The sequence below is a fragment of the Anomalospiza imberbis genome, chromosome 9 (assembly GCF_031753505.1).
Source record: "Anomalospiza imberbis isolate Cuckoo-Finch-1a 21T00152 chromosome 9, ASM3175350v1, whole genome shotgun sequence".
In the NCBI taxonomy this organism is placed as follows: domain Eukaryota; kingdom Metazoa; phylum Chordata; class Aves; order Passeriformes; family Viduidae; genus Anomalospiza; species Anomalospiza imberbis.
Genome location: NC_089689.1, coordinates 46,059 through 72,226, shown reverse-complemented (window position 1 = coordinate 72,226; position 26,168 = coordinate 46,059).

Sequence of the window (26,168 nt, the reverse complement as noted above, 5' to 3'; positions counted from 1 at the left end):
CTTGGTCCTGATGCGTCCCACCTTGGCAGGTTTTGCTCGTCGCCAGAGGCTCCGAGATGCACAGAAGACCGTGGCAGCTGCTGAAAAGAAGGGCAGGGGTGAGTTTGTCGACAAGCAAGAACATAGGCAGCTGCCTGTGCTTGGGAAGGAGCAGCTGCCTGGTTTTGGCAATTGCCTTCACAGCGCCCAGAAGCCCGGTGCTCTGCTGCTTTGTTTTTCGCAGTCAGTCAATTGCACACTAGTGAAGCTGAGCCAGGCTCTTCAGCTTTGCTGCTTTTGAGCATCTGTGCTCCACTTAGGCTCTGTGACATCTCTGGAGGTTGTTTGCCTCGGCCAGGCTGGAAAGTGCCCGCTAGTACACAGAGCTGGGCAGGAGAGGGCAGAGAGCACTTCCATCTGACAGCAGGTTGTAGATTGCCTCGGAAAGAGCCGTGTCCTTGGAATGTGCAGCAAATCCTCTTTCTTTGCAAACCGCGGTTAGTGTGCAGTGCAGGTACGCTCTCCCCTTGCCAAATGGAGTGGGAAAGCTTTTCGCTAAGATAGAGACGACTAGAGAAGCAGAAGCGCGGCTCCGGAGCTATCCGGAGGGAAGTGCCGCTTCCCGGTGTCTTTCGGCTTGAAGCAGCGCTCCGGAGCGCTCCGCTGCCGCTCTACTGAGCTGTGCGCGAATTAGCCGCTTCTTCGCCTCCGAGAAGCAGAGATCGCGGTTGCTGGGAAGAGGCGAAGAACGAAGCCGCAAAGAAGTGGGCTTGTGTGCGATGCCTTCAGACTGCTGGAGGACGGTGGCTGCCGCTCTCCTGCCTCTTGAATTCACTCTCGGCAAGCGAATGGAAAGCGTTCCAGGACAACTTGCCTGGGCTTTTACTTGGTCCTGATGCGTCCCACCTTGGCAAGTCTTGCTCGTCGCCAGAGGCACCGAGATGCACAGAAGACGGTGGCAGCTGCTGAAAAGAAGGGCAGCGGTGAGTTTGTCGACAAGCAAGAACATAGGCAGCTGACTGTGCTTGGGAAGGAGCAGCTGCCTGCTTTTGGCAATTGCCTTCACAGCGCCCAGAAGCCCGGTGCTCTGCTGCTTTTTTTTTTTTGCAGTCAGTCAATTGCACACTTGTGAAGCTGAGCCAGGCTCTTCAGCTTTGCTGCTTTTGAGCATCTGTGCTCCACTTATGCTCTGTGACATCTCTGGAGGTTGTTTGCCTCGCCCAGGCTGGAAAGTGCCCGCTAGTACACAGAGCTGGGCAGGAGAGGGCAGAGAGCACTTCCATCTGACAGCAGGTTGCAGATTGCCTCGGAAAGAGCCGTGTCCTTGGAATGTGCAGCAGATCCTCTTTCTTTGCAAACCGCGGTTAGTGTGCAGTGCAGGTACGCTCTCCCCTTGCCAAATGGATTGGGAAAGCTTTTCGCTTAGCTAGAGACGACTAGAGAAGCAGAAGCGCGGCTCCGGAGCTATCCGGAGGGAAGTGCCGCTTCCCGGCGTCTTTCGGCAGAAGCGGCGCTCCGGAGCACTCCGCTGCCGCTTTACTGAGCTGTGCGCGAATTAGCCGCTTCTTCACCTCCGAGAGGCAGAGATCGCGGTTGCTTGGAAGAGGCGAAGAAGGAAGCCGCAAAGAAGCGGGCTTGTGTGCGAAGCCTTCCAACTGCCGGAGGACGGTGGCTGCCGCTCTCCTGCCTCTTGAATTCACTCTCGGCAAGCGAATGGAAAGCGTTCCAGGACAACTTGCCTGGGTTTTGACTTGGTCCTGATGCGTCCCACCTTGGCAAGTCTTGCTCGTCGCCAGAGGCACCGAGATGCACAGAAGACGGTGGCAGCTGCTGAAAAGAAGGGCAGCGGTGAGTTTGTCGACAAGCAAGAACATAGGCAGCTGCCTGTGCTTGGGAAGGAGCAGCTGCCTGGTTTTGGCAATTGCCTTCACAGCGCCCAGAAGCCCGGTGCTCTGCTGCTTTGTTTTTCGCAGTCAGTCAATTGCACACTAGTGAAGCTGAGCCAGGCTCTTCAGCTTTGCTGCTTTTGAGCATCTGTGCTCCACTTATGCTCTGTGACATCTCTCGAGGTTGTTTGCCTCGGCCAGGCTGGAAAGTGCCCGCTAGTACACAGAGCTGGGCAGGAGAGGGCAGAGAGCACTTCCATCTGACAGCAGGTTGTAGATTGCCTTGGAAAGAGCCGTGTCCTTGGAATGTGCTGCAAATCCTCTTTCTTTGCAAACCGCGGTTAGTGTGCAGTGCAGGTACGCTCTCCCCTTGCCAAATGGAGTGGGAAAGCTTTTCGCTAAGATAGAGACGACTAGAGAAGCAGAAGCGCGGCTCCGGAGCTATCCGGAGGGAAGTGCCGCTTCCCGATGTCTTTCGGCTTGAAGCGGCGCTCCGGAGCGCTCCGCTGCCGCTCTACTGAGCTGTGCGCGAATTAGCCGCTTCTTCGCCTCCGAGAAGCAGAGATCGCGGTTGCTGGGAAGAGGCGAAGAACGAAGCCGCAAAGAAGTGGGCTTGTGTGCGATGCCTTCAGACTGCTGGAGGACGGTGGCTGCCGCTCTCCTGCCTCTTGAATTCACTCTCGGCAAGCGAATGGAAAGCGTTCCAGGACAACTTGCCTGGGCTTTTACTTGGTCCTGATGCGTCCCACCTTGGCAAGTCTTGCTCGTCGCCAGAGGCACCGAGATGCACAGAAGACGGTGGCAGCTGCTGAAAAGAAGGGCAGGGGTGAGTTAGTCAACAAGCAAGAACATAGGCAGCTGACTGTGCTTGGGAAGGAGCAGCTGCCTGGTTTTGGCAATTGCCTTCACAGCGCCCAGAAGCCCGGTGCTCTGCAGCTTTGTTTTTCGCAGTCAGTCAATTGCACACTAGTGAAGCTGAGCCAGGCTCTTCAGCTTTGCTGCTTTTGAGCATCTGTGCTCCACTTATGCTCTGTGACATCTCTCGAGGTTGTTTGCCTCGGCCAGGCTGGAAAGTGCCCGCTAGTACCTAGAGCTGGGCAGGAGAGGGCAGAGAGCACTTCCATCTGACAGCAGGTTGCAGATTGCCTCGGAAAGAGCCGTGTCCATGGAATGTGCAGCAAATCCTCTTTCTTTGAAACCGCGGTTAGTGTGCAGTGCAGGTACACTCTCCCCTAGCCAAATGGAGTGGGAAAGCTTTTCGCTAAGATAGAGACGACTAGAGAAGCAGAAGCGCGGCTCCGGAGCTATCCGGAGGAAAGTGCCGCTTCCCGGCGTCTTTCGGCTTGAAGCGGCGCTCCGGAGCGCTCCGCTGGCGCTCTGCTGAGCTGTGCGCGAATTAGCCGCTTCTGCGCCTCCGAGAAGCAGAGATCGCGGTTGCTTGGAAGAGGCGAAGAACGAAGCCGCAAAGAAGCGGGCTTGTGTGCGAAGCCTTCCGACTGCCGGAGGACGGTGGCTGCCGCTCTCCTGCCTCTTGAATTCACTCTCGGCAAGCGAATGGAAAGCGTTCCAGGACAACTTGCCTGGGTTTTGACTTGGTCCTGATGCGTCCCACCTTGGCAAGTCTTGCTCGTCGCCAGAGGCTCCGAGATGCACAGAAGACGGTGGCAGCTGCTGAAAAGAAGGGCAGCGGTGAGTTTGTCGACAAGCAAGAACATAGGCAGCTGCCTGTGCTTGGGAAGGAGCAGCTGCCTGGTTTTGGCAATTGCCTTCACAGCGCCCAGAAGCCCGGTGCTCTGCTGCTTTGTTTTTCGCAGTCAGTCAATTGCACACTAGTGAAGCTGAGCCAGGCTCTTCAGCTTTGCTGCTTTTGAGCATCTGTGCTCCACTTAGGCTCTGTGACATCTCTGGAGGTTGTTTGCCTCGGCCAGGCTGGAAAGTGCCCGCTAGTAGCTAGAGCTGGGCAGGAGAGGGCAGAGAGCACTTCCATCTGACAGCAGGTTGCAGATTGCCTCGGAAAGAGCCGTGTCCTTGGAATGTGCAGCAAATCCTCTTTCTTTGCAAACCGCGGTTAGTGTGCAGTGTAGGTACGCTCTCCCCTTGCCAAATGGAGTGGGAAAGCTTTTCGCTGAGCTAGAGATGACTAGAGAAGCAGAAGCGCGGCTCCGGAGCTATCCGGAGGAAAGTGCCGCTTCCCGGCGTCTTTCGGCTAGAAGCGGCGCTCCGGAGCGCTTTGCTGCCGCTTTACTGAGCTGTGCGCGAACTAGCCGCTTCTGCGCCTCTGAGAAGCAGAGATCGCAGTTGCTTGGAAGAGGCGAAGAACGAAGCCGCAAAGAAGCGGGCTTGTGTGCGAAGCCTTCCGACTGCCGGAGGACGGTGGCTGCCGCTCTCCTGCCTCTTGAATTCACTCTCGGCAAGCGAATGGAAAGTGTTCCAGGACAACTTGCCTGGGTTTTGACTTGGTCCTGATGCGTCCCACCTTGGCAAATCTTGCTCGTCGCCAGAGGCTCCGAGATGCACAGAAGACGGTGGCAGCTGCTGAAAAGAAGGGCAGCGGTGAGTTTGTCGACAAGCAAGAACATAGGCAGCTGCCTGTGCTTGGGAAGGAGCAGCTGCCTGGTTTTGGCAATTGCCTTCACAGCGCCCACTAGCCCGGTGCTCTGCTGCTTTGTTTTTCGCAGTCAGTCAATTGCACACTAGTGAAGCTGAGCCAGGCTCTTCAGCTTTGCTGCTTTTGAGCATCTGTGCTCCACTTAGGCTCTGTGACATCTCTGGAGGTTGTTTGCCTCGCCCAGGCTGGAAAGTGCCCGCTAGTACCTAGAGCTGGGCAGGAGAGGGCAGAGAGCACTTCCATCTGACAGCAGGTTGCAGATTGCCTCGGAAAGAGCCGTGTCCTTGGAATGTGCAGCAAATCCTCTTTCTTTGCAAACCGCGGTTAGTGTGCAGTGTAGGTACACTCTCCCCTTGCCAAATGGAGTGGGAAAGCTTTTCGCTAAGCTAGAGATGACTAGAGAAGCAGAAGCGCGGCTCCGGAGCTATCCGGAGGAAAGTGCCGCTTCCCGGCGTCTTTCGGCTAGAAGCGGCGCTCCAGAGCGCTTTGCTGCCGCTTTACTGAGCTGTGCGCGAACTAGCCGCTTCTTCGCCTCTGAGAAGCAGAGATCGCAGTTGCTTGGAAGAGGCGAAGAACGAAGCCGCAAAGAAGCGGGCTTGTGTGCGAAGCCTTCCGACTGCCGGAGGACGGTGGCTGCCGCTCTCCTGCCTCTTGAATTCACTCTCGGCAAGCGAATGGAAAGCGTTCCAGGACAACTTGCCTGGGTTTTGACTTGGTCCTGATGCGTCCCACCTTGGCAAGTCTTGCTCGTCGCCAGAGGCTCCGAGATGCACAGAAGACGGTGGCAGCTGCTGAAAAGAAGGGCAGCGGTGAGTTTGTCGACAAGCAAGAACATAGGCAGCTGCCTGTGCTTGGGAAGGAGCAGCTGCCTGGTTTTGGCAATTGCCTTCACAGCGCCCACTAGCCCGGTGCTCTGCTGCTTTGTTTTTCGCAGTCAGTCAATTGCACACTAGTGAAGCTGAGCCAGGCTCTTCAGCTTTGCTGCTTTTGAGCATCTGTGCTCCACTTAGGCTCTGTGACATCTCTGGAGGTTGTTTGCCTCGCCCAGGCTGGAAAGTGCCCGCTAGTACACAGAGCTGGGCAGGAGAGGGCAGAGAGCACTTCCATCTGACAGCAGGTTGCAGATTGCCTCGGAAAGAGCCGTGTCCTTGGAATGTGCAGCAAATCCTCTTTCTTTGCAAACCGCGGTTAGTGTGCAGTGTAGGTACACTCTCCCCTTGCCAAATGGAGTGGGAAAGCTTTTCGCTAAGCTAGAGATGACTAGAGAAGCAGAAGCGCGGCTCCGGAGCTATCCGGAGGAAAGTGCCGCTTCCCGGCGTCTTTCGGCTAGAAGCGGCGCTCCAGAGCGCTTTGCTGCCGCTTTACTGAGCTGTGCGCGAACTAGCCGCTTCTGCGCCTCTGAGAAGCAGAGATCGCGGTTGCTTGGAAGAGGCGAAGAACGAAGCCGCAAAGAAGTGGGCTTGTGTGCGAAGCCTTCCGACTGCCGGAGGACGGTGGCTGCCGCTCTCCTGCCTCTTGAATTCACTCTCGGCAAGCGAATGGAAAGCGTTCCAGGACAACTTGCCTGGGTTTTGACTTGGTCCTGATGCGTCCCACCTTGGCAAGTCTTGCTCGTCGCCAGAGGCTCCGAGATGCACAGAAGACGGTGGCAGCTGCTGAAAAGAAGGGCAGCGGTGAGTTTGTCGACAAGCAAGAACATAGGCAGCTGCCTGTGCTTGGGAAGGAGCAGCTGCCTGGTTTTGGCAATTGCCTTCACAGCGCCCAGAAGCCCGGTGCTCTGCTGCTTTGTTTTTCGCAGTCAGTCAATTGCACACTAGTGAAGCTGAGCCAGGCTCTTCAGCTTTGCTGCTTTTGAGCATCTGTGCTCCACTTAGGCTCTGTGACATCTCTGGAGGTTGTTTGCCTCGGCCAGGCTGGAAAGTGCCCGCTAGTACCTAGAGCTGGGCAGGAGAGGGCAGAGAGCACTTCCATCTGACAGCAGGTTGCAGATTGCCTCGGAAAGAGCCGTGTCCTTGGAATGTGCAGCAAATCCTCTTTCTTTGCAAACCGCGGTTAGTGTGCAGTGCAGGTACACTCTCCCCTTGCCAAATGGAGTGGGAAAGCTTTTCGCTAAGCTAGAGATGACTAGAGAAGCAGAAGCGCGGCTCCGGAGCTATCCGGAGGAAAGTGCCGCTTCCCGGCGTCTTTCGGCTAGAAGCGGCGCTCCAGAGCGCTTTGCTGCCGCTTTACTGAGCTGTGCGCGAACTAGCCGCTTCTTCGCCTCTGAGAAGCAGAGATCGCAGTTGCTTGGAAGAGGCGAAGAACGAAGCCGCAAAGAAGCGGGCTTGTGTGCGAAGCCTTCCGACTGCCGGAGGACGGTGGCTGCCGCTCTCCTGCCTCTTGAATTCACTCTCGGCAAGCGAATGGAAAGCGTTCCAGGACAACTTGCCTGGGTTTTGACTTGGTCCTGATGCCTCCCACCTTGGCAAGTCTTGCTCGTCGCCAGAGGCTCCGAGATGCACAGAAGACGGTGGCAGCTGCTGAAAAGAAGGGCAGCGGTGAGTTTGTCGACAAGCAAGAACATAGGCAGCTGCCTGTGCTTGGGAAGGAGCAGCTGCCTGGTTTTGGCAATTGCCTTCACAGCGCCCACTAGCCCGGTGCTCTGCTGCTTTGTTTTTCGCAGTCAGTCAATTGCACACTAGTGAAGCTGAGCCAGGCTCTTCAGCTTTGCTGCTTTTGAGCATCTGTGCTCCACTTAGGCTCTGTGACATCTCTGGAGGTTGTTTGCCTCGGCCAGGCTGGAAAGTGCCCGCTAGTAGCTAGAGCTGGGCAGGAGAGGGCAGAGAGCACTTCCATCTGACAGCAGGTTGCAGATTGCCTCGGAAAGAGCCGTGTCCTTGGAATGTGCAGCAAATCCTCTTTCTTTGCAAACCGCGGTTAGTGTGCAGTGCAGGTACGCTCTCCCCTTGCCAAATGGAGTGGGAAAGCTTTTCGCTGAGATAGAGATGACTAGAGAAGCAGAAGCGCGGCTCCGGAGCTATCCGGAGGAAAGTGCCGCTTCCCGGCGTCTTTCGGCTTGAAGCGGCGCTCCAGAGCGCTTTGCTGCCGCTTTACTGAGCTGTGCGCGAATTAGCCGCTTCTTCGCCTCTGAGAAGCAGAGATCGCAGTTGCTTGGAAGAGGCGAAGAACGAAGCCGCAAAGAAGCGGGCTTGTGTGCGAAGCCTTCCGACTGCCGGAGGACGGTGGCTGCCGCTCTCCTGCCTCTTGAATTCACTCTCGGCAAGCGAATGGAAAGCGTTCCAGGACAACTTGCCTGGGTTTTGACTTGGTCCTGATGCGTCCCACCTTGGCAAGTCTTGCTCGTCGCCAGAGGCTCCGAGATGCACAGAAGACGGTGGCAGCTGCTGAAAAGAAGGGCAGCGGTGAGTTTGTCGACAAGCAAGAACATAGGCAGCTGCCTGTGCTTGGGAAGGAGCAGCTGCCTGGTTTTGGCAATTGCCTTCACAGCGCCCAGAAGCCCGGTGCTCTGCTGCTTTGTTTTTCGCAGTCAGTCAATTGCACACTAGTGAAGCTGAGCCAGGCTCTTCAGCTTTGCTGCTTTTGAGCATCTGTGCTCCACTTAGGCTCTGTGACATCTCTGGAGGTTGTTTGCCTCGGCCAGGCTGGAAAGTGCCCGCTAGTACCTAGAGCTGGGCAGGAGAGGGCAGAGAGCACTTCCATCTGACAGCAGGTTGCAGATTGCCTCGGAAAGAGCCGTGTCCTTGGAATGTGCAGCAAATCCTCTTTCTTTGCAAACCGCGGTTAGTGTGCAGTGCAGGTACACTCTCCCCTTGCCAAATGGAGTGGGAAAGCTTTTCGCTAAGCTAGAGATGACTAGAGAAGCAGAAGCGCGGCTCCGGAGCTATCCGGAGGAAAGTGCCGCTTCCCGGCGTCTTTCGGCTAGAAGCGGCGCTCCAGAGCGCTTTGCTGCCGCTTTACTGAGCTGTGCGCGAACTAGCCGCTTCTTCGCCTCTGAGAAGCAGAGATCGCAGTTGCTTGGAAGAGGCGAAGAACGAAGCCGCAAAGAAGCGGGCTTGTGTGCGAAGCCTTCCGACTGCCGGAGGACGGTGGCTGCCGCTCTCCTGCCTCTTGAATTCACTCTCGGCAAGCGAATGGAAAGCGTTCCAGGACAACTTGCCTGGGTTTTGACTTGGTCCTGATGCGTCCCACCTTGGCAAGTCTTGCTCGTCGCCAGAGGCTCCGAGATGCACAGAAGACGGTGGCAGCTGCTGAAAAGAAGGGCAGCGGTGAGTTTGTCGACAAGCAAGAACATAGGCAGCTGCCTGTGCTTGGGAAGGAGCAGCTGCCTGGTTTTGGCAATTGCCTTCACAGCGCCCACTAGCCCGGTGCTCTGCTGCTTTGTTTTTCGCAGTCAGTCAATTGCACACTAGTCAAGCTGAGCCAGGCTCTTCAGCTTTGCTGCTTTTGAGCATCTGTGCTCCACTTAGGCTCTGTGACATCTCTGGAGGTTGTTTGCCTCGGCCAGGCTGGAAAGTGCCCGCTAGTACCTAGAGCTGGGCAGGAGAGGGCAGAGAGCACTTCCATCTGACAGCAGGTTGCAGATTGCCTCGGAAAGAGCCGTGTCCTTGGAATGTGCAGCAAATCCTCTTTCTTTGCCAACCGCGGTTAGTGTGCAGTGCAGGTACGCTCTCCCCTTGCCAAATGGAGTGGGAAAGCTTTTCGCTGAGATAGAGATGACTAGAGAAGCAGAAGCGCGGCTCCGGAGCTATCCGGAGGAAAGTGCCGCTTCCCGGCGTCTTTCGGCTTGAAGCGGCGCTCCAGAGCGCTTTGCTGCCGCTTTACTGAGCTGTGCGCGAATTAGCCGCTTCTTCGCCTCCGAGAAGCAGAGATCGCGGTTGCTTGGAAGAGGCGAAGAACGAAGCCGCAAAGAAGCGGGCTTGTGTGCGAAGCCTTCCGACTGCCGGAGGACGGTGGCTGCCGCTCTCCTGCCTCTTGAATTCACTCTCGGCAAGCGAATGGAAAGCGTTCCAGGACAACTTGCCTGGGTTTTGACTTGGTCCTGATGCGTCCCACCTTGGCAAGTCTTGCTCGTCGCCAGAGGCTCCGAGATGCACAGAAGACGGTGGCAGCTGCTGAAAAGAAGGGCAGCGGTGAGTTTGTCGACAAGCAAGAACATAGGCAGCTGCCTGTGCTTGGGAAGGAGCAGCTGCCTGGTTTTGGCAATTGCCTTCACAGCGCCCAGAAGCCCGGTGCTCTGCTGCTTTGTTTTTCGCAGTCAGTCAATTGCACACTAGTGAAGCTGAGCCAGGCTCTTCAGCTTTGCTGCTTTTGAGCATCTGTGCTCCACTTAGGCTCTGTGACATCTCTGGAGGTTGTTTGCCTCGGCCAGGCTGGAAAGTGCCCGCTAGTAGCTAGAGCTGGGCAGGAGAGGGCAGAGAGCACTTCCATCTGACAGCAGGTTGCAGATTGCCTCGGAAAGAGCCGTGTCCTTGCAATGTGCAGCAAATCCTCTTTCTTTGCAAACCGCGGTTAGTGTGCAGTGTAGGTACACTCTCCCCTTGCCAAATGGAGTGGGAAAGCTTTTCGCTAAGCTAGAGATGACTAGAGAAGCAGAAGCGCGGCTCCGGAGCTATCCGGAGGAAAGTGCCGCTTCCCGGCGTCTTTCGGCTAGAAGCGGCGCTCCAGAGCGCTTTGCTGCCGCTTTACTGAGCTGTGCGCGAACTAGCCGCTTCTGCGCCTCTGAGAAGCAGAGATCGCGGTTGCTTGGAAGAGGCGAAGAACGAAGCCGCAAAGAAGCGGGCTTGTGTGCGAAGCCTTCCGACTTCCGGAGGACGGTGGCTGCCGCTCTCCTGCCTCTTGAATTCACTCTCGGCAAGCGAATGGAAAGCGTTCCAGGACAACTTGCCTGGGTTTTGACTTGGTCCTGATGCGTCCCACCTTGGCAAGTCTTGCTCGTCGCCAGAGGCTCCGAGATGCACAGAAGACGGTGGCAGCTGCTGAAAAGAAGGGCAGCGGTGAGTTTGTCGACAAGCAAGAACATAGGCAGCTGACTGTGCTTGGGAAGGAGCAGCTGCCTGGTTTTGGCAATTGCCTTCACAGCGCCCAGAAGCCCGGTGCTCTGCTGCTTTGTTTTTCGCAGTCAGTCAATTGCACACTAGTGAAGCTGAGCCAGGCTCTTCAGCTTTGCTGCTTTTGAGCATCTGTGCTCCACTTAGGCTCTGTGACATCTCTGGAGGTTGTTTGCCTCGGCCAGGCTGGCAAGTGCCCGCTAGTACCTAGAGCTGGGCAGGAGAGGGCAGAGAGCACTTCCATCTGACAGCAGGTTGCAGATTGCCTCGGAAAGAGCCGTGTCCTTGGAATGTGCAGCAAATCCTCTTTCTTTGCAAACCGCGGTTAGTGTGCAGTGCAGGTACGCTCTCCCCTTGCCAAATGGAGTGGGAAAGCTTTTCGCTAAGCTAGAGATGACTAGAGAAGCAGAAGCGCGGCTCCGGAGCTATCCGGAGGAAAGTGCCGCTTCCCGGCGTCTTTCGGCTTGAAGCGGAGCTCCAGAGCGCTTTGCTGCCGCTTTACTGAGCTGTGCGCGAATTAGCCGCTTCTTCGCCTCCGAGAAGCAGAGATCGCGGTTGCTTGGAAGAGGCTAAGAACGAAGCCGCAAAGAAGCGGGCTTGTGTGCGAAGCCTTCCGACTGCCGGAGGACGGTGGCTGCCGCTCTCCTGCCTCTTGAATTCACTCTCGGCAAGCGAATGGAAAGCGTTCCAGGACAACTTGCCTGGGTTTTGACTTGGTCCTGATGCCTCCCACCTTGGCAAGTCTTGCTCGTCGCCAGAGGCTCCGAGATGCACAGAAGACGGTGGCAGCTGCCGAAAAGAAGGACAGCGGTGAGTTTGTCGACAAGCAAGAAGATAGGCAGCTGCCTGTGCTTGGGAAGGAGCAGCTGCCTGGTTTTGGCAATTGCCTTCACAGCGCCCAGAAGCCCGGTGCTCTGCTGCTTTGTTTTTCGCAGTCAGTCAATTGCACACTAGTGAAGCTGAGCCAGGCTCTTCAGCTTTGCTGCTTTTGAGCATCTGTGCTCCACTTATGCTCTGTGACATCTCTCGAGGTTGTTTGCCTCGCCCAGGCTGGAAAGTGCCCGCTAGTAGCTAGAGCTGGGCAGGAGAGGGCAGAGAGCACTTCCATCTGACAGCAGGTTGCAGATTGCCTCGGAAAGAGCCGTGTCCTTGGAATGTGCAGCAAATCCTCTTTCTTTGCAAACCGCGGTTAGTGTGCAGTGCAGGTACGCTCTCCCCTTGCCAAATGGAGTGGGAAAGCTTTTCGCTAAGCTAGAGATGACTAGAGAAGCAGAAGCGCGGCTCCAAAGCTATCCGGAGGAAAGTGCCGCTTCCCGATGTCTTTCGGCTTGAAGCGGCACTCCGGAGCGCTCCGCTGGCGCTCTACTGAGCTGTGCGCGAATTAGCCGCTTCTTCGCCTCCGAGAAGCAGGGATCGCGGTTGCTTGGAAGAGGCGAAGAACGAAGCCGCAAAGAAGCGGGCTTGTGTGCGAAGCCTTCCGACTGCCGGAGGACGGTGGCTGCCGCTCTCCTGCCTCTTGAATTCACTCTCGGCAAGCGAATGGAAAGCGTTCCAGGACAACTTGCCTGGGTTTTGACTTGGTCCTGATGCGTCCCACCTTGGCAAGTCTTGCTCGTCGCCAGAGGCTCCGAGATGCACAGAAGACGGTGGCAGCTGCTGAAAAGAAGGGCAGCGGTGAGTTTGTCGACAAGCAAGAACATAGGCAGCTGCCTGTGCTTGGGAAGGAGCAGCTGCCTGGTTTTGGCAATTGCCTTCACAGCGCCCAGAAGCCCGGTGCTCTGCTGCTTTGTTTTTCGCAGTCAGTCAATTGCACACTAGTGAAGCTGAGCCAGGCTCTTCAGCTTTGCTGCTTTTGAGCATCTGTGCTCCACTTAGGCTCTGTGACATCTCTGGAGGTTGTTTGCCTCGGCCAGGCTGGCAAGTGCCCGCTAGTACCTAGAGCTGGGCAGGAGAGGGCAGAGAGCACTTCCATCTGACAGCAGGTTGCAGATTGCCTCGGAAAGAGCCGTGTCCTTGGAATGTGCAGCAAATCCTCTTTCTTTGCAAACCGCGGTTAGTGTGCAGTGCAGGTACGCTCTCCCCTTGCCAAATGGAGTGGGAAAGCTTTTCGCTAAGCTAGAGATGACTAGAGAAGCAGAAGCGCGGCTCCGGAGCTATCCGGAGGAAAGTGCCACTTCCCGGCGTCTTTCGGCTTGAAGCGGCGCTCCAGAGCGCTTTGCTGCCGCTTTACTGAGCTGTGCGCGAATTAGCCGCTTCTTCGCCTCCGAGAAGCAGAGATCGCGGTTGCTTGGAAGAGGCTAAGAACGAAGCCGCAAAGAAGCGGGCTTGTGTGCGAAGCCTTCCGACTGCCGGAGGACGGTGGCTGCCGCTCTCCTGCCTCTTGAATTCACTCTCGGCAAGCGAATGGAAAGCGTTCCAGGACAACTTGCCTGGGTTTTGACTTGGTCCTGATGCGTCCCACCTTGGCAAGTCTTGCTCGTCGCCAGAGGCTCCGAGATGCACAGAAGACGGTGGCAGCTGCCGAAAAGAAGGACAGCGGTGAGTTTGTCGACAAGCAAGAACATAGGCAGCTGCCTGTGCTTGGGAAGGAGCAGCTGCCTGGTTTTGGCAATTGCCTTCACAGCGCCCAGAAGCCCGGTGCTCTGCTGCTTTGTTTTTCGCAGTCAGTCAATTGCACACTAGTGAAGCTGAGCCAGGCTCTTCAGCTTTGCTGCTTTTGAGCATCTGTGCTCCACTTATGCTCTGTGACATCTCTCGAGGTTGTTTGCCTCGGCCAGGCTGGAAAGTGCCCGCTAGTAGCTAGAGCTGGGCAGGAGAGGGCAGAGAGCACTTCCATCTGACAGCAGGTTGCAGATTGCCTCGGAAAGAGCCGTGTCCTTGGAATGTGCAGCAAATCCTCTTTCTTTGCAAACCGCGGTTAGTGTGCAGTGCAGGTACGCTCTCCCCTTGCCAAATGGAGTGGGAAAGCTTTTCGCTAAGCTAGAGATGACTAGAGAAGCAGAAGCGCGGCTCCAAAGCTATCCGGAGGAAAGTGCCGCTTCCCGATGTCTTTCGGCTTGAAGCGGCACTCCGGAGCGCTCCGCTGGCGCTCTACTGAGCTGTGCGCGAATTAGCCGCTTCTTCGCCTCCGAGAAGCAGGGATCGCGGTTGCTTGGAAGAGGCGAAGAACGAAGCCGCAAAGAAGCGGGCTTGTGTGCGAAGCCTTCCGACTGCTGGAGGACGGTGGCTGCCGCTCTCCTGCCTCTTGAATTCACTCTCGGCAAGCGAATGGAAAGCGTTCCAGGACAACTTGCCTGGGTTTTGACTTGGTCCTGATGCGTCCCACCTTGGCAAGTCTTGCTCATCGCCAGAGGCTCCGAGATGCACAGAAGACGGTGGCAGCTGCTGAAAAGAAGGGCAGCGGTGAGTTTGTCGACAAGCAAGAACATAGGCAGCTGCCTGTGCTTGGGAAGGAGCAGCTGCCTGGTTTTGGCAATTGCCTTCACAGCGCCCAGAAGCCCGGTGCTCTGCTGCTTTGTTTTTCGCAGTCAGTCAATTGCACACTAGTGAAGCTGAGCCAGGCTCTTCAGCTTTGCTGCTTTTGAGCATCTGTGCTCCACTTAGGCTCTGTGACATCTCTCGAGGTTGTTTGCCTCGCCCAGGCTGGAAAGTGCCCGCTAGTAGCTAGAGCTGGGCAGGAGAGGGCAGAGAGCACTTCCATCTGACAGCAGGTTGCAGATTGCCTCGGAAAGAGCCGTGTCCTTGGAATGTGCAGCAAATCCTCTTTCTTTGCAAACCGCGGTTAGTGTGCAGTGCAGGTACGCTCTCCCCTTGCCAAATGGAGTGGGAAAGCTTTTCGCTAAGCTAGAGATGACTAGAGAAGCAGAAGCGCGGCTCCGGAGCTATCCGGAGGAAAGTGCCGCTTCCCGGCGTCTTTCGGCTTGAAGCGGCGCTCCAGAGCGCTTTGCTGCCGCTTTACTGAGCTGTGCGCGAATTAGCCGCTTCTTCGCCTCCGAGAAGCAGAGATCGCGGTTGCTTGGAAGAGGCTAAGAACGAAGCCGCAAAGAAGCGGGCTTGTGTGCGAAGCCTTCCGACTGCCGGAGGACGGTGGCTGCCGCTCTCCTGCCTCTTGAATTCACTCTCGGCAAGCGAATGGAAAGCGTTCCAGGACAACTTGCCTGGGTTTTGACTTGGTCCTGATGCCTCCCACCTTGGCAAGTCTTGCTCGTCGCCAGAGGCTCCGAGATGCACAGAAGACGGTGGCAGCTGCCGAAAAGAAGGACAGCGGTGAGTTTGTCGACAAGCAAGAACATAGGCAGCTGCCTGTGCTTGGGAAGGAGCAGCTGCCTGGTTTTGGCAATTGCCTTCACAGCGCCCAGAAGCCCGGTGCTCTGCTGCTTTGTCTTTCGCAGTCAGTCAATTGCACACTAGTGAAGCTGAGCCAGGCTCTTCAGCTTTGCTGCTTTTGAGCATCTGTGCTCCACTTATGCTCTGTGACATCTCTGGAGGTTGTTTGCCTCGCCCAGGCTGGAAAGTGCCCGCTAGTACCTAGAGCTGGGCAGGAGAGGGCAGAGAGCACTTCCATCTGACAGCAGGTTGCAGATTGCCTCGGAAAGAGCCGTGTCCTTGGAATGTGCAGCAAATCCTCTTTCTTTGCAAACCGCGGTTAGTGTGCAGTGCAGGTACACTCTCCCCTTGCCAAATGGAGTGGGAAAGCTTTTCGCTAAGCTAGAGATGACTAGAGAAGCAGAAGCGCGGCTCCAAAGCTATCCGGAGGAAAGTGCCGCTTCCCGGCGTCTTTCGGCTTGAAGAAGCGCTCCGGAGTGCTCCGCTGGCGCTCTGCTGAGCTGTGCGCGAATTAGCCGCTTCTGCGCCTCCGAGAAGCAGAGATCGCGGTTGCTTGGAAGAGGCGAAGAACGAAGCCGCAAAGAAGCGGGCTTGTGTGCGAAGCCTTCCGACTGCCGGAGGACGGTGGCTGCCGCTCTCCTGCCTCTTGAATTCACTCTCGGCAAGCGAATGGAAAGCGTTCCAGGACAACTTGCCTGGGTTTTGACTTGGTCCTGATGCGTCCCACCTTGGCAAGTCTTGCTCGTCGCCAGAGGCTCCGAGATGCACAGAAGACGGTGGCAGCTGCTGAAAAGAAGGGCAGCGGTGAGTTTGTCGACAAGCAAGAACATAGGCAGCTGCCTGTGCTTGGGAAGGAGCAGCTGCCTGGTTTTGGCAATTGCCTTCACAGCGCCCAGAAGCCCGGTGCTCTGCTGCTTTGTTTTTCGCAGTCAGTCAATTGCACACTAGTGAAGCTGAGCCAGGCTCTTCAGCTTTGCTGCTTTTGAGCATCTGTGCTCCACTTAGGCTCTGTGACATCTCTCGAGGTTGTTTGCCTCGCCCAGGCTGGAAAGTGCCCGCTAGTAGCTAGAGCTGGGCAGGAGAGGGCAGAGAGCACTTCCATCTGACAGCAGGTTGCAGATTGCCTCGGAAAGAGCCGTGTCCTTGGAATGTGCAGCAAATCCTCTTTCTTTGCAAACCGCGGTTAGTGTGCAGTGCAGGTACGCTCTCCCCTTGCCAAATGGAGTGGGAAAGCTTTTCGCTAAGCTAGAGATGACTAGAGAAGCAGAAGCGCGGCTCCGGAGCTATCCGGAGGAAAGTGCCGCTTCCCGGCGTCTTTCGGCTAGAAGCGGCGCTCCAGAGCGCTTTGCTGCCGCTTTACTGAGCTGTGCGCGAACTAGCCGCTTCTGCGCCTCTGAGAAGCAGAGATCGCAGTTGCTTGGAAGAGGCGAAGAACGAAGCCGCAAAGAAGCGGGCTTGTGTGCGAAGCCTTCCGACTGCCGGAGGACGGTGGCTGCCGCTCTCCTGCCTCTTGAATTCACTCTCGGCAAGCGAATGGAAAGCGTTCCAGGACAACTTGCCTGGGTTTTGACTTGGTCCTGATGCGTCCCACCTTGGCAAGTCTTGCTCGTCGCCAGAGGCTCCGAGATGCACAGAAGACGGTGGCAGCTGCTGAAAAGAAGGGCAGCGGTGAGTTTGTCGACAAGCAAGAACATAGGCAGCTGCCTGTGCTTGGGAAGGAGCAGCTGCCTGGTTTTGGCAATTGCCTTCACAGCGCCCAGAAGCCCGGTGCTCTGCTGCTTTGTTTTTCGCAGTCAGTCAATTGCACACTAGTGAAGCTGAGCCAGGCTCTTCAGCTTTGCTGCTTTTGAGCATCTGTGCTCCACTTAGGCTCTGTGACATCTCTGGAGGTTGTTTGCCTCGGCCAGGCTGGCAAGTGCCCGCTAGTACCTAGAGCTGGGCAGGAGAGGGCAGAGAGCACTTCCATCTGACAGCAGGTTGCAGATTGCCTCGGAAAGAGCCGTGTCCTTGGAATGTGCAGCAAATCCTCTTTCTTTGCAAACCGCGGTTAGTGTGCAGTGTAGGTACACTCTCCCCTTGCCAAATGGAGTGGGAAAGCTTTTCGCTAAGCTAGAGATGACTAGAGAAGCAGAAGCGCGGCTCCGGAGCTATCCGGAGGAAAGTGCCGCTTCCCGGCGTCTTTCGGCTAGAAGCGGCGCTCCAGAGCGCTGCGCTGCCGCTCTACTGAGCTGTGCGCGAACTAGCCGCTTCTGCGCCTCTGAGAAGCAGAGATCGCAGTTGCTTGGAAGAGGCGAAGAACGAAGCCGCAAAGAAGCGGGCTTGTGTGCGAAGCCTTCCGACTGCCGGAGGACGGTGGCTGCCGCTCTCCTGCCTCTTGAATTCACTCTCGGCAAGCGAATGGAAAGCGTTCCAGGACAACTTGCCTGGGTTTTGACTTGGTCCTGATGCGTCCCACCTTGGCAAGTCTTGCTCGTCGCCAGAGGCTCCGAGATGCACAGAAGACGGTGGCAGCTGCTGAAAAGAAGGGCAGCGGTGAGTTTGTCGACAAGCAAGAACATAGGCAGCTGCCTGTGCTTGGGAAGGAGCAGCTGCCTGGTTTTGGCAATTGCCTTCACAGCGCCCAGAAGCCCGGTGCTCTGCTGCTTTGTTTTTCGCAGTCAGTCAATTGCACACTAGTGAAGCTGAGCCAGGCTCTTCAGCTTTGCTGCTTTTGAGCATCTGTGCTCCACTTAGGCTCTGTGACATCTCTGGAGGTTGTTTGCCTCGGCCAGGCTGGAAAGTGCCCGCTAGTACCTAGAGCTGGGCAGGAGAGGGCAGAGAGCACTTCCATCTGACAGCAGGTTGCAGATTGCCTCGGAAAGAGCCGTGTCCTTGGAATGTGCAGCAAATCCTCTTTCTTTGCAAACCGCGGTTAGTGTGCAGTGCAGGTACGCTCTCCCCTTGCCAAATGGAGTGGGAAAGCTTTTCGCTGAGATAGAGATGACTAGAGAAGCAGAAGCGCGGCTCCGGAGCTATCCGGAGGAAAGTGCCGCTTCCCGGCGTCTTTCGGCTTGAAGCGGCGCTCCAGAGCGCTTTGCTGCCGCTTTACTGAGCTGTGCGCGAATTAGCCGCTTCTTCGCCTCCGAGAAGCAGAGATCGCGGTTGCTTGGAAGAGGCTAAGAACGAAGCCGCAAAGAAGCGGGCTTGTGTGCGAAGCCTTCCGACTGCTGGAGGACGGTGGCTGCCGCTCTCCTGCCTCTTGAATTCACTCTCGGCAAGCGAATGGAAAGCGTTCCAGGACAACTTGCCTGGGTTTTGACTTGGTCCTGATGCGTCCCACCTTGGCAAGTCTTGCTCGTCGCCAGAGGCTCCGAGATGCACAGAAGACGGTGGCAGCTGCTGAAAAGACGGGCAGCGGTGAGTTTGTCGACAAGCAAGAACATAGGCAGCTGCCTGTGCTTGGGAAGGAGCAGCTGCCTGGTTTTGGCAATTGCCTTCACAGCGCCCAGAAGCCCGGTGCTCTGCTGCTTTGTTTTTCGCAGTCAGTCAATTGCACACTAGTGAAGCTGAGCCAGGCTCTTCAGCTTTGCTGCTTTTGAGCATCTGTGCTCCACTTATGCTCTGTGACATCTCTGGAGGTTGTTTGCCTCGGCCAGGCTGGAAAGTGCCCGCTAGTACCTAGAGCTGGGCAGGAGAGGGCAGAGAGCACTTCCATCTGACAGCAGGTTGCAGATTGCCTCGGAAAGAGCCGTGTCCTTGGAATGTGCAGCAAATCCTCTTTCTTTGCAAACCGCGGTTAGTGTGCAGTGTAGGTACACTCTCCCCTTGCCAAATGGAGTGGGAAAGCTTTTCGCTAAGCTAGAGATGACTAGAGAAGCAGAAGCGCGGCTCCGGAGCTATCCGGAGGAAAGTGCCGCTTCCCGGCGTCTTTCGGCTTGAAGAAGCGCTCCGGAGTGCTCCGCTGGCGCTCTGCTGAGCTGTGCGCGAATTAGCCGCTTCTGCGCCTCCGAGAAGCAGAGATCGCGGTTGCTTGGAAGAGGCGAAGAACAAAGCCGCAAAGAAGCGGGCTTGTGTGCGAAGCCTTCCGACTGCCGGAGGACGGTGGCTGCCGCTCTCCTGCCTCTTGAATTCACTCTCGGCAAGCGAATGGAAAGCGTTCCAGGACAACTTGCCTGGGTTTTGACTTGGTCCTGATGCGTCCCACCTTGGCAAGTCTTGCTCGTCGCCAGAGGCTCCGAGATGCACAGAAGACGGTGGCAGCTGCTGAAAAGAAGGGCAGCGGTGAGTTTGTCGACAAGCAAGAACATAGGCAGCTGCCTGTGCTTGGGAAGGAGCAGCTGCCTGGTTTTGGCAATTGCCTTCACAGCGCCCAGAAGCCCGGTGCTCTGCTGCTTTGTTTTTCGCAGTCAGTCAATTGCACACTAGTGAAGCTGAGCCAGGCTCTTCAGCTTTGCTGCTTTTGAGCATCTGTGCTCCACTTAGGCTCTGTGACATCTCTCGAGGTTGTTTGCCTCGGCCAGGCTGGAAAGTGCCCGCTAGTACCTAGAGCTGGGCAGGAGAGGGCAGAGAGCACTTCCATCTGACAGCAGGTTGCAGATTGCCTCGGAAAGAGCCGTGTCCTTGGAATGTGCAGCAAATCCTCTTTCTTTGCAAACCGCGGTTAGTGTGCAGTGTAGGTACACTCTCCCCTTGCCAAATGGAGTGGGAAAGCTTTTCGCTAAGCTAGAGATGACTAGAGAAGCAGAAGCGCGGCTCCGGAGCTATCCGGAGGAAAGTGCCGCTTCCCGGCGTCTTTCGGCTTGAAGAAGCGCTCCGGAGTGCTCCGCTGGCGCTCTGCTGAGCTGTGCGCGAATTAGCCGCTTCTGCGCCTCCGAGAAGCAGAGATCGCGGTTGCTTGGAAGAGGCGAAGAACAAAGCCGCAAAGAAGCGGGCTTGTGTGCGAAGCCTTCCGACTGCCGGAGGACGGTGGCTGCCGCTCTCCTGCCTCTTGAATTCACTCTCGGCAAGCGAATGGAAAGCGTTCCAGGACAACTTGCCTGGGTTTTGACTTGGTCCTGATGCGTCCCACCTTGGCAAGTCTTGCTCGTCGCCAGAGGCTCCGAGATGCACAGAAGACGGTGGCAGCTGCTGAAAAGAAGGGCAGCGGTGAGTTTGTCGACAAGCAAGAACATAGGCAGCTGCCTGTGCTTGGGAAGGAGCAGCTGCCTGGTTTTGGCAATTGCCTTCACAGCGCCCAGAAGCCCGGTGCTCTGCTGCTTTGTTTTTCGCAGTCAGTCAATTGCACACTAGTGAAGCTGAGCCAGGCTCTTCAGCTTTGCTGCTTTTGAGCATCTGTGCTCCACTTATGCTCTGTGACATCTCTCGAGGTTGTTTGCCTCGGCCAGGCTGGAAAGTGCCCGCTAGTAGCTAGAGCTGGGCAGGAGAGGGCAGAGAGCACTTCCATCTGACAGCAGGTTGCAGATTGCCTCGGAAAGAGCCGTGTCCTTGGAATGTGCAGCAAATCCTCTTTCTTTGCAAACCGCGGTTAGTGTGCAGTGCAGGTACGCTCTCCCCTTGCCAAATGGAGTGGGAAAGCTTTTCGCTAAGCTAGAGATGACTAGAGAAGCAGAAGCGCGGCTCCGGAGCTATCCGGAGGAAAGTGCCGCTTCCCGGCGTCTTTCGGCTAGAAGCGGCGCTCCAGAGCGCTTTGCTGCCGCTTTACTGAGCTGTGCGCGAACTAGCCGCTTCTGCGCCTCTGAGAAGCAGAGATCGCAGTTGCTTGGAAGAGGCGAAGAACGAAGCCGCAAAGAAGCGGGCTTGTGTGCGAAGCCTTCCGACTGCCGGAGGACGGTGGCTGCCGCTCTCCTGCCTCTTGAATTCACTCTCGGCAAGCGAATGGAAAGCGTTCCAGGACAACTTGCCTGGGTTTTGACTTGGTCCTGATGCGTCCCACCTTGGCAAGTCTTGCTCGTCGCCAGAGGCTCCGAGATGCACAGAAGACGGTGGCAGCTGCTGAAAAGAAGGGCAGCGGTGAGTTTGTCGACAAGCAAGTACATAGGCAGCTGCCTGTGCTTGGGAAGGAGCAGCTGCCTGGTTTTGGCAATTGCCTTCACAGCGCCCAGAAGCCCGGTGCTCTGCTGCTTTGTTTTTCGCAGTCAGTCAATTGCACACTAGTGAAGCTGAGCCAGGCTCTTCAGCTTTGCTGCTTTTGAGCATCTGTGCTCCACTTAGGCTCTGTGACATCTCTGGAGGTTGTTTGCCTCGGCCAGGCTGGAAAGTGCCCGCTAGTACCTAGAGCTGGGCAGGAGAGGGCAGAGAGCACTTCCATCTGACAGCAGGTTGCAGATTGCCTCGGAAAGAGCCGTGTCCTTGGAATGTGCAGCAAATCCTCTTTCTTTGCAAACCGCGGTTAGTGTGCAGTGCAGGTACACTCTCCCCTTGCCAAATGGAGTGGGAAAGCTTTTCGCTAAGCTAGAGATGACTAGAGAAGCAGAAGCGCGGCTCCGGAGCTATCCGGAGGAAAGTGCCGCTTCCCGGCGTCTTTCGGCTAGAAGCGGCGCTCCAGAGCGCTTTGCTGCCGCTTTACTGAGCTGTGCGCGAACTAGCCGCTTCTGCGCCTCTGAGAAGCAGAGATCGCAGTTGCTTGGAAGAGGCGAAGAACGAAGCCGCAAAGAAGCGGGCTTGTGTGCGAAGCCTTCCGACTGCCGGAGGACGGTGGCTGCCGCTCTCCTGCCTCTTGAATTCACTCTCGGCAAGCGAATGGAAAGCGTTCCAGGACAACTTGCCTGGGTTTTGACTTGGTCCTGATGCGTCCCACCTTGGCAAGTCTTGCTCGTCGCCAGAGGCTCCGAGATGCACAGAAGACGGTGGCAGCTGCTGAAAAGAAGGGCAGCGGTGAGTTTGTCGACAAGCAAGAACATAGGCAGCTGCCTGTGCTTGGGAAGGAGCAGCTGCCTGGTTTTGGCAATTGCCTTCACAGCGCCCAGAAGCCCGGTGCTCTGCTGCTTTGTTTTTCGCAGTCAGTCAATTGCACACTAGTGAAGCTGAGCCAGGCTCTTCAGCTTTGCTGCTTTTGAGCATCTGTGCTCCACTTAGGCTCTGTGACATCTCTCGAGGTTGTTTGCCTCGGCCAGGCTGGAAAGTGCCCGCTAGTACCTAGAGCTGGGCAGGAGAGGGCAGAGAGCACTTCCATCTGACAGCAGGTTGCAGATTGCCTCGGAAAGAGCCGTGTCCTTGGAATGTGCAGCAAATCCTCTTTCTTTGCAAACCGCGGTTAGTGTGCAGTGCAGGTACGCTCTCCCCTTGCCAAATGGAGTGGGAAAGCTTTTCGCTGAGATAGAGATGACTAGAGAAGCAGAAGCGCGGCTCCGGAGCTATCCGGAGGAAAGTGCCGCTTCCCGGCGTCTTTCGGCTTGAAGCGGCGCTCCAGAGCGCTTTGCTGCCGCTTTACTGAGCTGTGCGCGAATTAGCCGCTTCTTCGCCTCCGAGAAGCAGAGATCGCGGTTGCTTGGAAGAGGCTAAGAACGAAGCCGCAAAGAAGCGGGCTTGTGTGCGAATCCTTCCGACTGCTGGAGGACGGTGGCTGCCGCTCTCCTGCCTCTTGAATTCACTCTCGGCAAACGAATGGAAAGCGTTCCAGGACAACTTGCCTGGGTTTTTACTTGGTCCTGATGCGTCCCACCTTGGCAAGTCTTGCTCGTCGCCAGAGGCTCCGAGATGCACAGAAGACGGTGGCAGCTGCTGAAAAGACGGGCAGCGGTGAGTTTGTCGACAAGCAAGAACATAGGCAGCTGCCTGTGCTTGGGAAGGAGCAGCTGCCTGGTTTTGGCAATTGCCTTCACAGCGCCCAGAAGCCCGGTGCTCTGCTGCTTTGTTTTTCGCAGTCAGTCAATTGCACACTAGTGAAGCTGAGCCAGGCTCTTCAGCTTTGCTGCTTTTGAGCATCTGTGCTCCACTTATGCTCTGTGACATCTCTGGAGGTTGTTTGCCTCGGCCAGGCTGGAAAGTGCCCGCTAGTACCTAGAGCTGGGCAGGAGAGGGCAGAGAGCACTTCCATCTGACAGCAGGTTGCAGATTGCCTCGGAAAGAGCCGTGTCCTTGGAATGTGCAGCAAATCCTCTTTCTTTGCAAACCGCGGTTAGTGTGCAGTGTAGGTACACTCTCCCCTTGCCAAATGGAGTGGGAAAGCTTTTCGCTAAGCTAGAGATGACTAGAGAAGCAGAAGCGCGGCTCCGGAGCTATCCGGAGGAAAGTGCCGCTTCCCGGCGTCTTTCGGCTAGAAGCGGCGCTCCAGAGCGCTTTGCTGCCGCTTTACTGAGCTGTGCGCGAACTAGCCGCTTCTGCGCCTCTGAGAAGCAGAGATCGCAGTTGCTTGGAAGAGGCGAAGAACGAAGCCGCAAAGAAGCGGGCTTGTGTGCGAAGCCTTCCGACTGCCGGAGGACGGTGGCTGCCGCTCTCCTGCCTCTTGAATTCACTCTCGGCAAGCGAATGGAAAGCGTTCCAGGACAACTTGCCTGGGTTTTGACTTGGTCCTGATGCGTCCCACCTTGGCAAGTCTTGCTCGTCGCCAGAGGCTCCGAGATGCACAGAAGACGGTGGCAGCTGCTGAAAAGAAGGGCAGCGGTGAGTTTGTCGACAAGCAAGAACATAGGCAGCTGCCTGTGCTTGGGAAGGAGCAGCTGCCTGGTTTTGGCAATTGCCTTCACAGCGCCCAGAAGCCCGGTGCTCTGCTGCTTTGTTTTTCGCAGTCAGTCAATTGCACACTAGTGAAGCTGAGCCAGGCTCTTCAGCTTTGCTGCTTTTGAGCATCTGTGCTCCACTTAGGCTCTGTGACATCTCTGGAGGTTGTTTGCCTCGGCCAGGCTGGAAAGCGCCCGCTAGTGCCTAGAGCTGGGCAGGAGAGGGCAGAGAGCACTTCCAGCTGACAGCAGGTTGCAGATTGCCTCGGAAAGAGCCGTGTCCTTGGAATGTGCAGCAAATCCTCTTTCTTTGCAAACCGCGGTTAGTGTGCAGTGCAGGTACGCTCTCCCCTTGCCAAATGGAGTGGGAAAGCTTTTCGCTAAGCTAGAGATGACTAGAGAAGCAGAAGCGCGGCTCCGGAGCTATCCGGAGGAAAGTGCCGCTTCCCGATGTCTTTCGGCTTGAAGCGGCACTCCGGAGCGCTCCGCTGGCGCTCTACTGAGCTGTGCGCGAATTAGCCGCTTCTTCGCCTCCGAGAAGCAGGGATCGCGGTTGCTTGGAAGAGGCGAAGAACGAAGCCGCAAAGAAGCGGGCTTGTGTGCGAAGCCTTCCGACTGCCGGAGGACGGTGGCTGCCGCTCTCCTGCCTGTTGAATTCACTCTCGGCAAGCGAATGGAAAGCGTTCCAGGACAACTTGCCTGGGTTTTGACTTGGTCCTGATGCCTCCCACCTTGGCAAGTCTTGCTCGTCGCCAGAGGCTCCGAGATGCACAGAAGACGGTGGCAGCTGCTGAAAAGAAGGGCAGCGGTGAGTTTGTCGACAAGCAAGAACATAGGCAGCTGCCTGTGCTTGGGAAGGAGCAGCTGCCTGGTTTTGGCAATTGCCTTCACAGCGCCCAGAAGCCCGGTGCTCTGCTGCTTTGTTTTTCGCAGTCAGTCAATTGCACACTAGTGAAGCTGAGCCAGGCTCTTCAGCTTTGCTGCTTTTGAGCATCTGTGCTCCACTTAGGCTCTGTGACATCTCTGGAGGTTGTTTGCCTCGGCCAGGCTGGAAAGCGCCCGCTAGTACCTAGAGCTGGGCAGGAGAGGGCAGAGAGCACTTCCAGCTGACAGCAGGTTGCAGATTGCCTCGGAAAGAGCCGTGTCCTTGGAATGTGCAGCAAATCCTCTTTCTTTGCAAACCGCGGTTAGTGTGCAGTGCAGGTACGCTCTCCCCTTGCCAACTGGAGTGGGAAAGCTTTTCGCTAAGCTAGAGATGACTAGAGAAGCAGAAGCGCGGCTCCGGAGCTATCCGGAGGAAAGTGCCGCTTCCCGGCGTCTTTCGGCTAGAAGCGGCGCTCCAGAGCGCTTTGCTGCCGCTTTACTGAGCTGTGCGCGAACTAGCCGCTTCTGCGCCTCTGAGAAGCAGAGATCGCAGTTGCTTGGAAGAGGCGAAGAACGAAGCCGCAAAGAAGCGGGCTTGTGTGCGAAGCCTTCCGACTGCCGGAGGACGGTGGCTGCCGCTCTCCTGCCTCTTGAATTCACTCTCGGCAAGCGAATGGAAAGCGTTCCAGGACAACTTGCCTGGGTTTTGACTTGGTCCTGATGCGTCCCACCTTGGCAAGTCTTGCTCGTCGCCAGAGGCTCCGAGATGCACAGAAGACGGTGGCAGCTGCTGAAAAGAAGGGCAGCGGTGAGTTTGTCGACAAGCAAGAACATAGGCAGCTGCCTGTGCTTGGGAAGGAGCAGCTGCCTGGTTTTGGCAATTGCCTTCACAGCGCCCAGAAGCCCGGTGCTCTGCTGCTTTGTTTTTCGCAGTCAGTCAATTGCACACTAGTGAAGCTGAGCCAGGCTCTTCAGCTTTGCTGCTTTTGAGCATCTGTGCTCCACTTATGCTCTGTGACATCTCTCGAGGTTGTTTGCCTCGGCCAGGCTGGAAAGTGCCCGCTAGTAGCTAGAGCTGGGCAGGAGAGGGCAGAGAGCACTTCCAGCTGACAGCAGGTTGCAGATTGCCTCGGAAAGAGCCGTGTCCTTGGAATGTGCAGCAAATCCTCTTTCTTTGCAAACCGCGGTTAGTGTGCAGTGCAGGTACGCTCTCCCCTTGCCAAATGGAGTGGGAAAGCTTTTCGCTAAGCTAGAGATGACTAGAGAAGCAGAAGCGCGGCTCCGGAGCTATCCGGAGGAAAGTGCCGCTTCCCGGCGTCTTTCGGCTTGAAGAGGCGCTCCGGAGCGCTCCGCTGGCGCTCTGCTGAGCTGTGCGTGAATTAGCCGCTTCTTCGCCTCCGAGAAGCAGAGATCGCGGTTGCTTGGAAGAGGCGAAGAACGAAGCCGCAAAGAAGCGGGCTTGTGTGCGAAGCCTTCCGACTGCCGGAGGACGGTGGCTGCCGCTCTCCTGCCTGTTGAATTCACTCTCGGCAAGCGAATGGAAAGCGTTCCAGGACAACTTGCCTGGGTTTTGACTTGGTCCTGATGCGTCCCACCTTGGCAAATCTTGCTCGTCGCCAGAGGCTCTGAGATGCACAGAAGACGGTGGCAGCTGCTGAAAAGAAGGGCAGCGGTGAGTTTGTCGACAAGCAAGAACATAGGCAGCTGCCTGTGCTTGGGAAGGAGCAGCTGCCTGGTTTTGGCAATTGCCTTCACAGCGCCCAGAAGCCCGGTGCTCTGCTGCTTTGTTTTTCGCAGTCAGTCAATTGCACACTAGTGAAGC